We start from the raw sequence: 21013 nt of genomic DNA on the forward strand, positions 1-21013 counted from the left end.
GTCTTTTACCAAATAGGGCTATCTTCTGTATACCAACCCTACCTTGTCACAACACAACTGATTGGCTCAAACGCATTAAGAAGGAAAGAAATTCCACAAATTAACTTAACAAGACACACCTGTTAATTGAAATGCATTCCTGGTGACTACCTCTTGAAGCTGGTTGAGAGAATGCCAAGTGTGTGCAAACGGTGGCTACTTTGAAGAATCTCAAATATAATATATATTTTGATTTGTTTAACACTTTTTTTGGTTACTACATGATTCCATTTGTGTTATTGTAAAGTTTTGACGTCTTCACTATCATTCAAAAAATAAAAAGAAAGAAAGAAAAACCCTGGAATGAGTAGGTGTGTCCAAACTTTTGACTGGTACTGTATAGAATGCATTAGTTCTATTCCGGGGATTCTGACAATGACTGGGCCTCTTGGGGATGAAAAGCTTCTTTGGGATGAAGAAGCATTTCCCTGCCTATGATTAAGGTTTGGCTTTGGAGTGAATAAGCTCACACTAGATCTGTACTTAAGGAGACAGAGCTCTTACCTTCCCAAAACAAGATGTCCGCCAAATGTCCTCCAATGGTTCCCAACAGGTAGCAGACTAACACGCAAACCGGCCTCCTTCTGTAACGGTCTTCTCTCTTCCCTCTGGATTCACCTTGAGAAGAAAACAACCGAACAAGGATACATCCATCAGATGAAAAATGAAATGAGTGAAAACATATTTTGAGAGGGGCTCCTGTGTTAGTAATAGTCCCTCAGTCTATCAGCACTGCCTCAGTGAGCCACCTCCTTTGTTCATTAATTGATTGTCTCTCCCCTGCTGAGCTCCAGTAACTAGGTTACATGGATTCATGAAAGGCAGAACCGACACCTCTCGTCAAGTGAGAGCAGGAGATGAGAGATGGATGACGACTCCGGGGCATAGAGGAACCAGGAACCACTGGCTGTTAATAGAACTAATGGAGTAAGGTAGTAGATGGTAGCTTTATTGAAATAACTCTCATTTAATTAGCCTGAGTGATTGACGAGAGGAAGGAAGGGGCCGGGGAGATGGGTGAGAGGAAGCCATTATGTGAAGCTGATGATTTCACTCGAAAGGATGTGTATCATGTGAATGGATTCAAGGAGAGGAGTTCAAGTTTAAAAATGTTATTGTCATGTGCACATGTACAGTGAAATGTCTTTCCTGCTTACTCTTTTCCAACAATGCAGTAATCAATATAGGGCTGACCTCATTTAGTCGACCGGTCGATTTAGATTTCTTTCGTAGAGCAGTAGCAAAAAATATATACATTGCCAGTCAAATGTTTGGGCACACCTACTCATTCAAGGGTTTTTCTTTATTTTTACTACTTTCTACATTGAAGAATAATAGTGAAGACATCAAAACTATGAAATAACAAATACTGAATAATGTACAAACCAAAAAAAAAAAAATTGTCTACAACCAATGGCCTAACTGTTAAATGTGGCTGGCTTTATAAATCATCCATATATATCTACAGAAATAAGAGCTCCTGCTACTGTTGCCTGTTTGAGTGTTTGTTGAATATCCTACTGATTCCGTGAGCACCAAGCTTCACGCAGCAACATGTCAAGTAGAGGTTGGCGATATGGCCAAAATATTATATCATGGCATTTGAAAAAAATTGAACGGTATGACGGTATTTGACTGTATTTTTAGTTTTTGAATAATACAAGCTCTACATTTGCTTTATGAGTAGTGAGTGATCCTAGGGTGGCAACACATACATTCTAAGTGATTTCAATAAGTATTTATCCATTCTGATTGTTTTATACTGTTCAATTCAACTTCACCCAAAACAAAGTTCAGCACTTTTATCACATCTGCATTTCCTGCACTCAGTTGCAGTGGTGGAAAAAGTACCCAATTGTCATACTTAAATATAACTAACGATTCTGTAATAGAAAGTTACTCAAGTAAAAGTGAAAGTCACCCAGTAAAATACTACTTGAGTAAAAGTCTAAAAGTGTTTGGTTTTAAATACACTTAAGTATCAAAAGTAAATTCATTGATAAAATGTACTGAAGTATCAAAAGTAAAAGTATAAATAATTTCAAATTCCTTATATTAAGCAAACCAGACGGCACCATTTTCTTGTTCGTTTTTATTTTACGAATAGCCAGGGGCAGACTCCAATACTCAGACATAATTGACAAACAAAGCATTTGTGTTTAGTGAGTCCTCCAGATCAGAGGCAGTAGGGATGACCAGGGATGTTCTCTTAACAAGTGCATGAATTGGCCCATTTTCCTGTAAGTAAGCATTTCACTGTAAGGTCTATGCTATACCTGTTGTATTTGGCGCATGTGACTAATAACATTTCTATTTGATTTGATTTTCCTGTCCTGTTAAGCATTCAAAATGTACTTTTAGTTGTCAGGGAAAATGTATGGAGTAAAAAGTACAGTATTTTCTTTAGGGATGTAGTGAAGTAATAGTAAAAGTTGTCAAAAATAAAAAAGAGTCAAGAACAGATACCAAAAAAACGACTCAAGTAGTACTTGAACGTATTTTTACTGAAGTACTTTACACCACTGCTCAATTGAGATCATTTCCACTCTGTCATGTAGGGCTGCACGTTAATGGACTTATTTTTAGCCAAATGTTGCAATTGCGAATTGACTTGTGAATTAGAGCAAAACTGTTGGAATCATGGAAATAGAATGACTATTCTAATTCTATAGTTAGAATATAATAGTGGGCACTTTGAATACAGCGTTGTTTGAGATGACAACGAATTAAAATGCCAGGGAATATTTATTGTGACAGGGTAGCGTTGATAAATGTTTCCTAGGGGACCCTATAAGCTTTGGCTACATTGCATGTATTCTCTTAGCTACTTCATGTAGCTAACATAGTCTTGCTTTGCATATTCCTCTTTGATTTAGAAGATACTGTTGCACAAACAACATGCTGATTTAGGTCTACACCATCACTGGTATTATCAGGCTGTATTAGCTAGCTACGTTTTCTTTTACTCAGTACAATTATTAGCTAGCTAGCTATTAGCATTAGCAGCTAACAATTAGCATCTCACACATTTAGGGCAACTTGCTAAGAAAAAACAAATTAGCTGTTTGCTGATATAAGAAACACAAACTAATAGTGTCATTATAGAACACTAGTGGATTTATATTAAGAAGCAATGAACACTGTTGCATATGATGCGTTGACCATGCAGACTGAACGTAAGTGTCTCTAAAAAAAAAAAATCGGCATCCAAAATTACCGATTTCCGATTGTTATGAAAACGTTAAATCGGCCCTAATTAATCGGCCATTCCGATTAATCGGTCGACCTCTACCCCGGATAGGGAGGAGAATGGTGAGAGAATCAACAAAATCCTCAAGAATAACTGTGAAAGAATTGGTGGCATCTTCGGTTCACCAGGTATCAAAAAGCACCATCAGACACCACCTCCACAACCACAGGCTCTTTGGAACAGTTGCCAGAAGAAAGCCCTTTCTGACCCCAAGACAAGGACGCAAGGGCTTGGAGTTTGCCAAATGCCATTTAAATTATGACTGGAAGAAGGTGCACTGGTCAGATGAGACAAGAATTGAACGTTCTGGTCAGATACAGCATCGGCATGTTTGGCGCCGAAACAGCGATGCATACAAGGAGAGGCACCTCATACCCACAGTGAAACAGCGATGCATACAAGGAGAGGCACCTCATACCCACAGTGAAACAGCGATGCATACAAGGAGAGGCACCTCATACCCACAGTGAAATATGGTGGTGGGTCAGTGATGTTTTGGGGCTGTTTTAATTCCAGAGGTCCAGGGCACTGGTTAAGATTGATGGCATAATAAATTCCACCAAGTATCAGGCAATTTTGGCTGACAATCTGGTTGCCTCTGCCAGAAGGCTGAGACTTGGCCATAGGTGGACTTTCCAACAAGACAATGACCCAAAACATACCTCAAGATCCACACAGAAATTGTTCTGTGGCCACAAAATCAATGTTCTGCCATGGCCATCTCTGTCGCCGGACCTCAATCCAATCGAAAACCCGTGGGCTGAGTTGAAGAGAGCAGTTGATAAGCCCAAACCCAAGAATGTGAAGGATCTTGAAAGGATCTGCATAGAGGAATGGTCCAAAACCCCTCCGAATGTGTTCCTTAACCTTGTCAAACATTACAGGAAAAGACTCCATGCTGTTATCCTTGCCAGAGGTGGTTGCACTTAGTACTAAATGAAGAGTGCCAATAATTATGAAACGCTGATTTTGATGAAATGTATTTTGTATTAAATAATTGTATGATATTGGTTGGTTCCATTGAAACATTAATAAAGTGTAGTATTTCTCACATGTTGGTATTTTGAGTTTCTATCTATAATTATATTGTTTATATTTTTTAAATGTATTGCTTGTGCATTGCCAGTCAGGGGTGCCAGTCATTTTGGAGCCCACTGTATGTATGCGTGTATGTGTGTGTAGCAGGATTTAGAATCAGACGGGGGATACCGGAGATGGAGTATAGGCTAGAATTCTCAGCCGTAACATATTTTAACTCAAAATATGGACTTGATAAGATATGGGAACAAGATTGTCTTTTCTTATTCTGGACTGGTTGTCTTTCAGTTATGTTGTTTATGTTGTGTCTCGTTGACTGTATATGCTGTTGGTAGCCTAGTCGTTGTTTCAGTTGTTCCTGTAAAATGAACAGCGTATTTTGCAATAAATAATGTAAATGTGTTTTTGCATGTACTATTTGGGCTTTGTAGTTCCCTAGCCTCAGAGCCAGACTAAAATCAGCTGGGGGACACTCTTTTTGATGCCTTATTAATAGATTATTAAAATCTATGCACCGAATCTTCCACCAACTAGTTTCTGTGCCAACGCACCACAAAGCACTAACACTGTTTCCGATATACACAGGACCAGAGCCATTTACTTGGGCCGGAACAACCAATTATGGGGCCCAGAGGGCAAGAACGTCTTTAACCAACTGTAGTCGCAAAAAAAGACATGTAAATCACAACACGGCGGTGCCACATGTAGTCGCATGTTGGGAAAGGAGACACGTGCTGGCCAAATTGATAACACCAGTCTGATCACAATGCAACAACAGAAATGAAGGAATTTACTTTAGGAAACTTTCTAAATGGACATTTAGACAGTTAGGAAACTGACACACGCACACCTGTCAAAAGGACACATCAATCATAGCCACCAGCATATCTTAAACACACAAGAGCAAATCACATTAGTCCTTTCCTAAAAACGTTGGCTATTAAAAACCAATAGGCCTACGTGATAGTGCTAAAACAATATAGCCTATCAAATTAATTGACAAGGAAAGTTTGAAGGGGGATAGAGAGACAGCTATGCGATAGAAGGCATATGATGAAGATTACATGTAAAACCATTAGCCATTTGTGTGTGGTTATGCTGATACCACATTTTAATTAGTGTGTATGATCAGCCTTTTTGTCCCCGGCTGATATGTTTTGTCTCCGTCTTGCATAGCACCTGTTCAGGTGGTATGGCAACATAGGCTTACGAATCATAGACTAATATATGAATTACAATAATTTATAACACATCTGTGTTCACTGTTCCCGTCTTACACAATTCACGCATCTCTGCTGGCATCAGCTCCACAGGCCTCTCTCTCTTCCGCTCTCCTCTCTCTATTCATAATAGCTCTTGTATGGAACCAGTAGCTCTAAGCTGACTATAAAGTAGGTTGCAGGGTTGGAAAGGCACTGGCGGTAAGTTTGAATGATGGGAAGTAGCTCTGGTGTGATTGGCTGGTGGTGATACATGCATAGCCTAAATGGCTGAACTGATGTGTTGCAAACGTGAAGGAGATAAATTCATTAGCACAACTCCTGCTGTAGATACTGGTGAGGGTAATGTTTTTTCATGTGTCCTAGCAAGTGTGAGCGTGCTTGATATCAACATTTCCATCCGTGTGCCATTTTTGAATTGTGTTATCATTCAAAATGCCGATACTGAAATGTAACTGTTCCACAAAAATGCGAGAAGGAAAACAATTCTAAGCATTATGATGATAAATAAATATGCAACAATAATATTAACAAGTGTTCTAGCAAAAATGTCCATATTTAAACTATTGAAATGTCTGATAAATGCAAAGAAAAGAGTCACATCACAACAGAATTCGATCTTGATAAATCCAACGCATCAAAGGAATATTGTCCATAAATCAAAACCAACATCTATGAAATTTTAATTTTTCATACACAGTACCAGTCGAAAGTTGACACACCTACTCATGAAAGGGGTTTTCTTAATTTTTTACTATATTCTACATTGTAGAATAATAGTCGTGCGTGGCCAGAGGCCATGACAGATCCCCATCTGAACCAACAGCTCAACAGCTGACCCCACCAACAGACTGGCCCTGGTATGGCCTGCAGGTGACAACTGGCTCCTAGCACCTGCCCAATAATGTGTAGAAAAACTGAGGGTGAGAGGATTGGAATGGGAAGAGTTTACGGTGGCGATATTGGAGTAGAGGTGGTGAAATAAGGTGAGTCAGGAATGAGTATGAGTGAGCAGTAAGCCCAGCTCAAGGCAACTTCAAAATGAAAATTCGACATACCAATTTGGATCAGGCAAAAAATACTTGAAATCAGTTATAGAACCCATTGCCCTTTATGGTTGTGAGGTGTGGGGTCTGCTCACCAACCAAGAATTCACAAAATGGGACAAGCACCAAATTGAGACTCTGCATGCAGAATTCTGCAAAAATATCCTCAGTGTACAACGTAAAACACCAAATAATGCACGCAGAGCAGAATTAGAATGATACCCGCTAATTATCAAAATCCAGAAAAGAGCTGTTAAATTCTACAACCACCTAAATGGAAGCAATTACCAAACCTTCCATAACAAAGCCATCTCCTACAGAGAGATGAACCTGGAAAAGAGTCCCCTAAGCAAGCTGGTCCTGGTAATTAACAAAAAAACTGAGCAAACTAAAATGTTGGCAGAATACCTGACCACTGTGACTGACCTAAACTTAAGGAAAGCTTTGATTATGTACAGATTGTGAGCATAACCCTGCAATTGAGAAAGGCTGCCGCAGGCAGACCTGGCTCTCCAGAGAAGACAGGCTATCTGCACACTGCCCACAAAATGAGGTGGAAACTGAGCTGCACTTCCTAACCACCTGCCCAATGCATGACCATAGAGACACATATTTCCCTCAGATTACAGCGACCCACAAAGAAGTGGAAAACAAACCCAATTTCGATCAACTCTATTGTGTGAAATACCACAGTGTGCCATCACAGCAGCAAGATGTGTGACCTGTTGCCACAAGAAAAGGGCAACAGCGAAGAACAAACATTCCCTTTTGTACTTTAACTGTTTGCACTTAATATGACATTTAAATTGTCGTTATTCTCTCAGAACTTTTGTGAGTGCAATGTTTACTGTTCATTTTTTTATTGTTTATTATCCATGTCACTTGCTTTGGCAAATGTAAACATATGTTTCCCATGCCAATAAAGCCCTTCAATTAAATTTGAGAGAGAGAAGAGAGAAGAGAGAGAGAGAGAGAGAGAGAGAGTTGTTCAATACAGTAACTTCTCTTGACTCTGGAAAAGCTGTGATCACCCACTTTGCAAATTGAGAAATCCAAACCGTCCATCTGAAGCAAGTTGTATCTGTGAGCCTGATCACTAATTCATGACTTATTTCCCAGGCAGGCAGTGTTACAGAGTGTATCTTTATCTTCCCTCCAATTAACAGCAAGTGGACGAAAGGCCCTAATCAATCAACCTCTGAAAGGAGAACGGGTCACAAACACTGTTCTCGTTCTTCTGCAGAAAACAGGCCTACACATGTTGGGATTCATGAACGTTCACATAATCAGCAGTGTTTACAGTGCGAGATAAAAAGAAATATCCTACCGCTGTACTGCATATTAATTCCAATATGCTGTCGTGCTGTGAAGGGAGAATGCTTGTTTTTGTATGTTTTAATTAGTTGTATGACAAAGTCTGAGAGACATTGCTGTTGTTGTGCACAACAAAAGGAATGTTGCAGAATGTCCATAACTTTTCAAACTCTCTGTAAATCAATCAATAGAAAAACAAAACACTAAACCTTTATCCCTCTCTCCATCTCTAGCTCTCCCTCCCGCCATCCCTCTGCTCACACAGGGAAGCTAGACAAATCTAATTAGTGATGCCATATCCCCCGTGTCCCCCAGAGACTCCACGGTTCCCTGTCGCAGTGGGAGATTAACCACAACAACACTAGTAGGAGCCGCCGCATCAGCCCCAACATCAACACAATTAAGCAGGAAATTAGACGCATGACATGTCGTCACATCCCCTCGACTTCATTAGATTGCCGATATCTCCTCCACAGGTGTAATGTGAGGAGCCTACATTATAAACGTTGCTAGGGTTAGAGCTAGGATAGATATTGTAGTCTAGACTTACGTGACCTCAGCTGCCCTTTGAGGTCCCTGTAGGTGGTGTTTTACTTGACAGCACTAGGCCTATATGAAGGACGGACACTCGGACAGACAGATAGGCAGACCGATAAACTGACAGTATTGTCCTCTCATAACATAGCATCACGCCCAACCTTGATGGTTGTTATAACAACATTGACATATAAACAATGCAATTAAGGTTTTTCTGGAGAACATATTTGTTCTGGTAGAGAGCTGTCAGACAGAGGGGATAAACAACAACATGTTTACTGCTGATTTCCATGGCCTCGCTGACTTGTCAGACAGACGGTAGAATTTGTTTGCCTGTGGCCCTGTTTGACAGCTGGCTCAGCTGCTGGACGAAATGGGCCGCTCCACCGCACGCCAGCCTGTCATCACCAGCAACTAAACCAAACAACTAACTAACTTCCATACCGGCACTAGGTTTAGTATCACGATACCGGGGTTTTGACTTCGATACCGGTACCATGTTTAGTATCACAGTAATCGATACCATCACGATACCAAAACGCTACCAAGGTAAAAGTAAAGGTCACAGAATGGCACTTGATCCAGACAGATCAACTCAGCTACTGCTCTGTTCAATCGTTGGGCATCTTTTGAGTTCAATATCATGAACCTCATCATTTTTCAGAGACACAGCCATGTATGCATTAATGAATCAATTGTATAATCAATTACATTTTTTACTACATTTTTTGTTTGTTTTTACCAACATAACATACATAACCTTCATAACGGTAATCACAGTCCCCGTGCCCAAGAAAGCAAAGGGAACCTGCCTAAATGATTACCGCCCCGTAGCACTCATGTCGGTAGCCATGAAGTCATGAAGTGCTTTGAAAGGCTGGTCTTGGCTCATATCAACACCATCATGCCGGAAATCCGAGACCCCCTCCAATTTGCATACCTCCCCAACAGATCCACAGATCCAAACACACCAACACAGTCGTGAAGAGGGCACAACAAAACCTATTCCCCCTCAGGAGACTGAAAAGATTTGGCATGGGTCCCCAGATCCTCAAAAAGTTCTACAGCAGCACCATCGAGAGCTTCATGACCGGTTGGCCTGTTATGCCAAATGCTCGGCATATGACCATAAGGCGCTACAGAGGGTAGTGCGTACAGCCCAGTACATCACTGAGGCCAAGCTTCCTGCCATCCAGGACCTATATAATAGGCGGTGTCAGAGGAAAGCCCATAAAATTGTCAGAGACTCCAGTCACCCAAGTCAAAGATTGTTCTCTCTGCTACCGCATTGCAAGCTGTACCGCACTGGCAAATCTATGACCAAAAGGCTCCTTACAGCTTCTACCCCCAAGCCATAAGACTGCTGAACAATTAATCAAATGGCCACCCGGAATATTTACATTGACACCCTTTGTTTTTAACACTGCTGCTACTCACTGTTTATTATCTATGCAGTGTCACTTCACTCCTACCTACATGTACAAATTACCTCAACTAACCTGTACCCCCGCACATTGACTCGGTACCGGTACCCCCTGTATATAGCCTCGTTATTGTTATGTAATTTTCTTGTGTTACTTTTGGATTTTTTTAACTTTCGTTTATTTAGTAAATATTTTCTTAGCTCCATTTCTTGAACTGCATTGTTGGTTAAGGGCTTGTAAGTAAGCATTTCACAGTAAGGTGAAACACCTGTTGTATTTGGCGCATGTATTCGGCGCATGTGACAAATCAAATTTTATTTGAATGGTAAATCTCTATTAAATCAAGATGTAGCCTAGGCCTAGCCACAATACAGGTGAATGCATATTCAATAGGAATTCATGCATTGAGTTATTTCACTTGTTTTGGCCCGATTCCATGGGGCTACAAATGACAAACAATTTGTTTCCCTTCCATTTGGGACTTATTTTATTGTACTGATCAAAAACATTTGCATAGAAGTAGCTTCTTTAATAAAAATGTGCATTGTCTCTTTAATCAGTAACGACATCATTCAGGAGGAGCTCACTAACTTGGAGTTCTAAAAACCGGAAAGGATTTTTCTCTGGTTCATTCAGCAATAGAGAACAATAGTATGAGCGTCTTTTTGTAGGCACTAACTCCACCATGTAAGACAAGGCTTATGGGGAAATTAATGGAGTTGTCGTCGAGTTTTGGGATAAACGCCGAAAATAAGGTCTTTTGTTCTATGAGATAATCTTCATCAGCTAACGTCACCTTTTGTGAATTTTTAAGCATTTTTGTCATAAAAAATGCACATAAAGCACTTTTTATTTTATTTAACTAGGCAAGTCACTTAAGAACAAATTCTTATTTACAATGACGGCCTAGAAACAGTGGGTTAACTGCCTTGTTCAGGGGCAGAACAACAGATTTTTACTTGTCAGCTCGGGGATTCGATCTAGCAACCTTTCGGTTACTGGCCCAACGCTCTAACCACTAGGCTACCTGCCACCCCACATACGTTTTCTACTATGAGATATCATTCATGACCTTTATGAATTCTGATGTTTTTATGTGCGTTGTTATTTTTAAATTACATATATGCTTGATGTTAGCTGACGTCCCATGCTAGAGTCAGAGTCAATGGACATTTATCTGCACCTTTTATCATCAAGAGGGGTCCGGTAATGATATCCACTGAGCACGCTCCTTTTTGCCATTAGTATTGAACCTCTTGCCTACATGATAATATCCAGTCCGAATATCAAAGTAAGAGAAATTGGTGAGGAAGAGCATAACATTTCTCTGTATGCTGGCGATGTATTACTGGAAGAGCATAACATTTCTCTGTATGCTGGCGATGTGTTACTGGAAGAACATAACATTTCTCTGTATGCTGGCGATGTATTACTGAAAGAGCATAACATTTCTCTGTATGCTGGCGATGTATTACTGAAAGAGCATAACATTTCTCTGTATGCTGGCGATGTATTACTGGAAGAGCATAACATTTCTCTGTATGCTGGCGATGTGTTACTGGAAGAACATAACATTTCTCTGTATGCTGGCGATGTATTACTGAAAGAGCATAACATTTCTCTGTATGCTGGCGATGTATTACTGAAAGAGCATAACATTTCTCTGTATGCTGGCGATGTATTACTGGAAGAGCATAACATTTCTCTGTATGCTGGCGATGTATTACTGGAAGAGCATAACATTTCTCTGTATGCTGGCGATGTGTTACTGGAAGAGCATAACATTTCTCTGCATGCTGGCGATGTATTACTGGAAGAGCATAACATTTCTCTGCATGCTGGCGATGTATTACTGGAAGAGCATAACATTTCTCTGTGTCATGACGTTGGGTTGGGGGTAGGTTTACGACAGTCATAAATACCTCTTTCCCCCTTTTTCTCTCTCCCCACTATAACTGATGTGACATAAGGAAACCCATGGGTTAACATAGAGATTCTGGGTAACATCAGAAGTTGGTGGAAATGAACTATATTCTGGTAATCCAACCAACTGTACATATGCGGTGGTACTTAAGGTATATTATGTCAGTTCGGTTGCCCTCTGACACATTCTCATCAATGATAGAATGACATAAACGCTACTGTGAAAAGTCTAAACGTCAGAGGTATCGGATTCACATGGAATTGTTGTTTAATTCAAATGTTTGAATATGACATTGTTTGTGAAGAGGTGAAATGTAATTTTACCTTCCAAATGAGAGATGTGTTTTCATAAATTTGGTTTCTGCTCAACCAGGGGCCCGCCCCTGTGAAGAGACCTGGGTAATAGACTTTTCAGACACACCCCTCTCCCTCCACTATATAAAGCCAGAGACAAGAATATAACTTCCTGTTCCGGGTACATTTTGGATGACGATCCGATGTCAAGATGGTTCAGACAATAACTACAGAACTAGGCCAACATCAGCATGGACTTTGATTGTGAATGGTATGAACTTTGAACTCGTGTTCACTACAGAAGTGATATCTCCTAGCCGTTGAGTTGGCAACAGCTGCTACAAACGCAGGTTAGGAAGGACAGTCCGAGTATCCCGTCTTCCACACACAACGTTACTACAAAGTATCCCGTGACAACCAGAGACATTCTCCAAAAGACAGAGGACTCGGGTTGGCGATACGTTCTTCCATCTACCACCAACCTACTGAAGCGCAGCTCAGAGTAAATATGTATTGCATTTTCTTTCTCAAATGGGCGGTAATTTAGAATGCATCAGATACTGATTTACGAGAGCACAGCTTTTGCCCTGTTCCGAATCTCCCGCTCTTTCACTAAGACTCAGCCCATTCCCTTTGTGTAACAAGCTGTCATATCTATTCCGCCCGCTAGGGACGTTTTCTGTATGACGTAATTTGTGATCAAGTTATGATTTCATTGTATATGTGTGATTCTATGTGATTAGTTAGGTATTTAGTAAATAAATAATTAAACCCAATTTTGTATCGCTGATTCAACTTGTTAGCCAGGATTCTTGCAGATAATCAAGGACTTACAACTTTCAGATGAGACTGAATATAATGACGATTAATGTGACGGCTATTTAGTAAAATATTACAAAATCTTTAAGAGTTTATTCGAAAGATAACAGCTCTATAAATATTCTTTCGTGGTGTCCCTCTAGTTAATTAATATTTACATGATTAGTTCAATCAGGTAATATTAATTACGGAGAAATCATTTTATAGAATGGCATGTCATAGCAATCAATCTGGCATAGTCAAAAACACGACATCTGTATGCTGGCGATGTATTACTGGAAGAGCATAACATTTCTCTGTATGCTGGCGATGTATTACTGGAAGAGCATAACATCTCTCTGTATGCTGGTGATGTATTACTGGAAGAGCATAACATTTCTCTGTATGCTGGCGATGCATTACTGGAAGAGGATAACATTTATCTGTATGCTGGCGATGTATTACTGGAAGAGCATAACATTTCTCTGTATGCTGGCGATGTATTACTGGAAGAGCATAGCATTTCTCTGTATGCTGGCGATGTATTACTGGAAGAGCATAACATTTCTCTGTATGCTGGAAGAGCATAACATTTCTCTGTATGCTGGCGATGTATTACTGGAAGAGCATAACATTTCTCTGTATGCTGGCGATGTGTTACTGGAAGAGCATAACATTTCTCTGCATGCTGGCGATGTATTACTGGAAGAGCATAACATTTCTCTGCATGCTGGCGATGCATTACTGGAAGAGCATAACATTTCTCTGTATGCTGGCGATGTATTACTGGAAGAGGATAACATTTCTCTGTATGCTGGCGATGTATTACTGGAAGAGCATAACATTTCTCTGTATGCTGGCGATGTATTACTGGAAGAGCATAACATCTCTCTGTATGCTGGCGATGTATTACTGGAAGAGCATAACATTTCTCTGTATGCTGGCGATGCATTACTGGAAGAGGATAACATTTCTCTGTATGCTGGCGATGTATTACTGGAAGAGCATAACATTTATCTGTATGCTGGCGATGTATTACTGGAAGAGCATAACATTTCTCTGTATGCTGGCGATGTATTACTGGAAGAGCATAACATCTCTCTGTATGCTGGCGATGTATTACTGGAAGAGCATAACATTTCTCTGTATGCTGGAAGAGCATAACATTTCTCTGTATGCTGGCGATGTGTTACTGGAAGAGCATAGCATTTCTCTGTATGCTGGCGATGTATTACTGGAAGAGCATAACATTTCTCTGTATGCTGGCGATGTATTACTGGAAGAGCATAGCATTTCTCTGTATGCTGGCGATGTATTACTGGAAGAGCATAACATTTCTCTGTATGCTGGCGATGTATTACTGGAAGAGCATAACATTTCTCTGTATGCTGGCGATGTATTACTGGAAGAGCATAGCATTTCTCTGTATGCTGGCGATGTATTACTGGAAGAGCATAACATTTCTCTGTATGCTGGAAGAGCATAACATTTCTCTGTATGCTGGCGATGTATTACTGGAAGAGCATAACATTTCTCTGTATGCTGGCGATGTGTTACTGGAAGAGCATAACATTTCCCTGCATGCTGGCGATGTATTACTGGAAGAGCATAACATTTCTCTGCATGCTGGCGATGCATTACTGGAAGAGCATAACATTTCTCTGTATGCTGGCGATGTATTACTGGAAGAGCATAACATTTCTCTGTATGCTGGCGATGTATTACTGGAAGAGCATAACATTTCTCTGTATGCTGGCGATGTATTACTGGAAGAGCATAACATCTCTCTGTATGCTGGCGATGTATTACTGGAAGAGCATAACATTTCTCTGTATGCTGGCGATGCATTACTGGAAGAGGATAACATTTCTCTGTATGCTGGCGATGTATTACTGGAAGAGCATAACATTTATCTGTATGCTGGCGATGTATTACTGGAAGAGCATAACATTTCTCTGTATGCTGGCGATGTATTACTGGAAGAGCATAGCATTTCTCTGTATGCTGGCGATGTATTACTGGAAGAGCATAACATTTCTCTGTATGCTGGAAGAGCATAACATTTCTCTGTATGCTGGCGATGTGTTACTGGAAGAGCATAGCATTTCTCTGTATGCTGGCGATGTATTACTGGAAGAGCATAACATTTCTCTGTATGCTGGCGTTGTATTACTGGAAGAGCATAACATTTCTCTGTATGCTGGCGATGCATTACTGGAAGAGCATAACATTTCTCTGCATGCTGGCGATGTATTACTGGAAGAGCATAACATTTCTCTGTATGCTGGCGATGTATTACTGGAAGAGCATAACATTTCTCTGTATGCTGGCGATGTATTACTGGAAGAGCATAACATTTCTCTGTATGCTGGAAGAGCATAACATTTCTCTGTATGCTGGCAATGTGTTACTGGAAGAGCATAGCATTTCTCTGTATGCTGGCGATGTATTACTGGAAGAGCATAACATTTCTCTGTATGCTGGCGATGTATTACTGGAAGAGCATAGCATTTCTCTGTATGCTGGCGATGTATTACTGGAAGAGCATAACATTTCTCTGTATGCTGGCAATGTATTACTGGAAGAGCATAGCATTTCTCTGTATGCTGCCGATGTATTACTGTATATGTTTAATGTATGCAACTCTGTGCCATGCTTGATGAAATGTATAAAAACATATGGAATTTACTCAGGATATAAACTGAACGTAAGTAAGACTGAAGCCTATGCTATGACTAGGTTCACCCCCCATCAGGTACCCCGTCTGTCAATTTCCGGTGGCCTGACAAGGGAAAACAATACCTAGGGAAACGATCTCTTGAGGACCTGTATAAAACTACAACAAATTAATTGATGTGATAACCACAGATCATAGAAGATGGACAATTAAGCTGTATTGAAGAACAACCAAATGAAATAATTCGGTGAACTAAATTCAGACTTTCATTTGCTAAAGTCAGATTTCTTTCACTAATTACAGCTAAGATACTTTTTTTTAACCTTAATTTAACTAGGCAAGTCAGTTAAGAACAAATTCTTATTTACAATGACAGCCTACTCCGGCCAAACCTGGACGACCCTGGGCCAATTGTGTGCCGCCCTATGGGACTCCCAATCACGACCGGATGTGATGCAGCCTGGATTCAAACCAGGGACTGCAGTGCCTTACACGGAACCAAAACTGGCTGCGCGCGTGCGCCATCATGCGCTATTGTGCAGAAATTTATTTTGGCCCCCTACACTAAACGCGATCACGACACACAGGTTAAAATATCAAAACAAACTCTGAACCAATTACATTAATTTGGGGACAGGTCGAAAAGCATTAAACATGTATGGCAATTTAGCTAGTTAGCTTGCACTTGCTAGCTAATTTGTCCTATTTAGCTAGCTTGCTGTTGCTAGCTAATATGTCCTGGGATATAAACATTGAGTTGTTATTTTACCTGAAATGCACAAGGTCCTCTACTCCGACAATGAATCCACACATAAAAGGGTCAACCAAATCGTTTCTAGTCATCTCTCCTCCTTCCAGGCTTTTTCATCTTTGAACTTATATGGTGATTGGCATCTACACTTTCATAGTATTACCACGACAACCGGCAAAACAGTTCATCTTTCAAATCACCCACGTGGGTATAACCAATGAGGAGATGGCACGTGGGTACCTGCTTCTATAAACCAATGAGGAGATGGGAGAGGCAGGATTTGCAGCGTGATCTGCGTCAGAAATAGGAATGACTTCTATTTTAGCCCTTGGCAACGCAGATGCTCGTTGGCGCGCGCGAGCAGTGTGGGTACAATAATTGGGGTATTAGAACGCTGCGCCACTGAAACACCCCAACTGGGTAAAAATGAAGAGTGACCACTCTCCCATAGAAAAACACCTAATAAATAAATCACAAAAGAGTAACTAGTAGTTAACAAATAACAAAACTATACTGCTGTCATGACACAGTAAAACTCTGCAAACTAAGTGCCAGTGGGAATTTGAACGTGGGGAGAACATTGAAAATGAAACTTGGGATGCAGTCTGTAGGAATACATTACACACACTCAAACATATGGAAAGAGTATCAAAGGAAAACCATTAGCAGGCACTTTCTAACTCCAGACAAAAGGGTGAAGATAAGACAAGGAACAAACATTGGCAGAGTGGACTGGTAGAGTGAAAGCAATGTATTTAATGGAAAAGATGACCCTAAAATAAAACTGCAAACAGATATGTGAAAAAAAAGATGGGAACCGCTCTGTGTAAATAATATTGTGCTGACATAAAACACATTAGTCTCAAAGCAACCTAACATATGATAAATGTGATGACATATTTTATAATTTTTTTTGTGGGGGGGCTGGACAATAATAATGATTATGCTGAAAATGAAGCCTCAACTACAATGAAAAAAATATATATAATGAAAAAAAAAAAATATATATATATATATATATACCACCCTTTGCCTTGACAGCATTGCACACTCTTAGCATTCTCTCAACCAGCTTCATGAGGAACGCTTTTCCAACAGTCTTGAAGGAGTTCCCACATATGCTGAGCACTTGTTGGCTGCTTTTCCTTCACTCTGCGGTCCAACTCAGCCCAATCCATCTCAATTGGGTTGAGGTCAGGTGATTGTGGAGGCCAGGTCAGATGGGATGGTGTATCTCTGCTGAATGCTGTGGTAGCCATGCTGGTTAAATGAGCCTTGAATTCTAAATAAATCACTGTCACAGTGTCACCAGCAAAGAACCCCCACACCATCACACTTCCTCCTCCATGCTTCACGGTGGGAACCACACATGCGGAGATCATCCGTTACCCCACTCTGCGTCTCACAAAGGCATGGCGGTTGGAACCAAAAATACCAAATGTGGACTCATCAGACCAAAGGACAGATTTCCACCGGTCTAATGTCCATTGCTCATTTTCTTGGCCCAAGAAAGTCTCTTATTATTATTGGTGTCCTTGAACTCTGTGAAGCATTTATTTGGGCTGCACTTTGAGGCTGGTAACTCTAATGAACTTATCCTCTGCAGCAGAGGTAACTCTGGGTCTTCCTTTCCTGTGGCGGTCCTCATGAGAGCCAGTTTCATCATAGCGCTTGATGGTTTTTGCGACTGCACTTGAAGAACCCCTCAAAGTTATTGAAATGTTCCAGATTGACTGACCTTCCTGTCTTAAAGTAATGATGGAATGTTATTTCTCTTTGCTTATTTGAGCTGTTCTTGCCATAATATGGACTTGGTATTTTACCAAACAGGTCTATCTTCTGTATACCACCCCTACCTTGTCACAACACAACTGATTGGCTAAAACACATTAAGGAAAGACATTTCAAAAAATAACTTTCAACAAAAGTTAATCCCATGTAATAATTCCCCAGATTGTTGCTGTAAAAGAGAGTGTGTTCTCAGTCAACTTTCCTGGTAAAATAAGGGTAAAAAAAAAAAAATTATAACTTGGCACACCTGTTAAATGAAATGCATTCCAGGTGACTACCTCATGAAGCTGGTTGACAGAATGCCAAGTGTGCAAAGCTGTCATCAAGGCTAGTGGCTACTTTGAAGAATCTAAAATATATTTTGATTTGTTGAACTACTATTTTTTGTTACTACATGATTCAATATGTGTAATTTCATAGTTTTGATGCCTTCACTATTATTCTACAATGTAGAAAATAGTAAAAAAATAAAGAAAAACCCTGGAATGAGTAGGTGTGTCCCAACTTTTGACTGGTACTGTATAAACATTTTTAAAAAATAACAAAACGTATAAGATCTTCTAAGTCCGTGTTTACTTACCACAGACCTTATTTTTCGGCGTTTATCCCCCCAAAAAACAGAAAGACGCCATTCTTATTGCTCTCTATAGAACATCTTTGGGAAACATGATGCAGCCCAGACTCACAGTGCAGGCTAGCAGTGAGTAAGTGGAGCTAACATGATGCAGCCCAGACTCACAGTGCAGGCTAGCAGTCAGTAAGTGGAGCTAACATGATGCAGCCCAGACTCACAGTGCAGGCTAGCAGTGAGTAAGTGGAGCTAACATGATGCAGCCCAGACTCACAGTGCAGGCTAGCAGTCAGTAAGTGGAGCTAACATGATGCAGCCCAGACTCACAGTGCACGCTAGCAGTGAGTAAGTGGAGCTAACATGATGCAGCCCAGACGCACAGTGCAGGCTAGCAGTGAGTAAGTGGAGCTAACATGATGCAGCCCAGACTCACAGTGCAGGCTAGCAGTGAGTAAGTGGAGCTAACATGATGCAGCCCAGACTCACAGTGCAGGCTAGCAGTGAGTAAGTGGAGCTAACATGATGCAGCCCAGACTCACAGTGCAGGCTAGCAGTGAGTAAGTGGAGCTAACATGATGCAGCCCAGACTCACAGTGCAGGCTAGCAGTGAGTAAGTGGAGCTAACATGATGCAGCCCAGACTCACAGTGCAGGCTAGCAGTGAGTAAGTGGAGCTAACATGATGCAGCCCAGACTCACAGTGCAGGCTAGCAGTGAGTAAGTGGAGCTAACATGATGCAGCCCAGACTCACAGTGCAGGCTAGCAGTGAGTAAGTGGAGCTAACATGATGCAGCCCAGACTCACAGTGCAGGCTAGCAGTGAGTATGTGGAGCTAACATGATGCAGCCCAGACTCCCAGTGCAGGCTAGCAGTGAGTATGTGGAGCTAACATGATGCAGCCCAGACTCCCAGTGCAGGCTAGCAGTGAGTATGTGGAGCTAACATGATGCAGCCCAGACTCACAGTGCAGGCTAGCAGTGAGTAAGTGGAGCTAACATGATGCAGCCCAGACTCACAGTGCAGGCTAGCAGTGAGTAAGTGGAGCGAACATGATGCAGCCCAGACTCACAGTGCAGGCTAGCAGTGAGTAAGTGGAGCTAACAGGATGCAGCCCAGACTCACAGTGCAGGCTAGCAGTGAGTACGTGGAGCTAACATGATGCAGCCCAGACTCACAGTGCAGGCTAGCAGTGAGTACGTGGAGCTAACATGATGCAGCCCAGACTCACAGTGCAGGCTAGCAGTGAGTAAGTGGAGCTGACATGATGCAGCCCAGACTCACAGTGCAGGCTAGCAGTGAGTAAGTGGAGCAGGCAGGGTGAGCTATGATAAGGGGTCGACTGCTCTGATAGAAAGGCTTGATCTGTGAGACACAATTAACAGAAGTACCGAAAGTAACACAAATTCTAGTAGCGAACCGTTATCATGTTCTAGGATTGAAAAAGTACCTACGTTTCTGTGGTATACCGTGCAACACCAGAACACAACACAAGAGCAGAGCAAAGCAGAAGACAACACAGCCAATCAGAACATAGAAAAACTGAACACAACAGAACCGAGCAGAATCGAACAGACGGTGATTGTGTGCAGCTGACCCCTGCACATCCCAGCAGGCATTGCATGATGAATGGGCTCAGGAGATGACTGTGACCCACATGCCCCCTCCTCCTCCTCCTCCATCACCACTATGACTTTCCTCACTACCAGTCCCTAAACCACAGCCATTCAGCCACTGCCATCCTACAAGACTCATTTGCATTCAGTTCACTTAGGCTTGGCATTGTACTCAGGAACAATAACACAGAGCCACGCACAAATACAGTCCTAGGACCATAGCATTGGATAGGTCTATAACAGTAGAGGGCTGGGGTATAGTCCTAGGTCTATAACAGTAGAGGGCTGGGGTATCTACGTAGGTCTATAACAGTGGAGGGCTGGGGTATAGTCCTAGGTCTATAACAGTAGAGGGCTGGGGTATAGTCCTAGGTCTATAACAGTAGAGGGATGGGGTATAGTCCTAGGTCTATAACAGTAGAGGGATGGGGTATAGTCCTAAGTCTATAACAGTGGAGGGCTGGGGTATCTACGTAGGTCTATAACAGTAGAGGGATGGGGTATTGTCCTAGGTCTATAACAGTAGAGGGCTGGGGTATAGTCCTAGGTCTATAACAGTAGAGGGCTGGGGTATCTACGTAGGTCTATAACAGTAGAGGGATGGGGTATAGTCCTAGGTCTATAACAGTAGAGGGCTGGGGTATAGTCCTAGGTCTATAACAGTAGAGGGATGGGGTATAGTCCTAGGTCTATAACAGTAGAGGGATGGGGTATCTACGTAGGTCTA

The 21013-nt window shown here is 41.3% G+C and overlaps 1 protein-coding gene across 1 annotated transcript in view; it reads right to left on the minus strand.

Annotated features, from left to right (window-relative positions):
* Positions 1–21013, minus strand: part of LOC120062393 (bifunctional heparan sulfate N-deacetylase/N-sulfotransferase 1-like) — an 85820-nt gene that overhangs the window by 53230 nt on the left and 11577 nt on the right. The window contains exon 2 of the mRNA XM_039012339.1: positions 544–657. The gene's annotated coding sequence lies outside the window, so the exon portion shown is untranslated. The remainder of the gene's footprint in view (positions 1–543; positions 658–21013) is intronic.

The sequence above is a fragment of the Salvelinus namaycush genome, chromosome 17, assembly GCF_016432855.1.
Source record: "Salvelinus namaycush isolate Seneca chromosome 17, SaNama_1.0, whole genome shotgun sequence".
Classification (NCBI taxonomy): domain Eukaryota; kingdom Metazoa; phylum Chordata; class Actinopteri; order Salmoniformes; family Salmonidae; genus Salvelinus; species Salvelinus namaycush.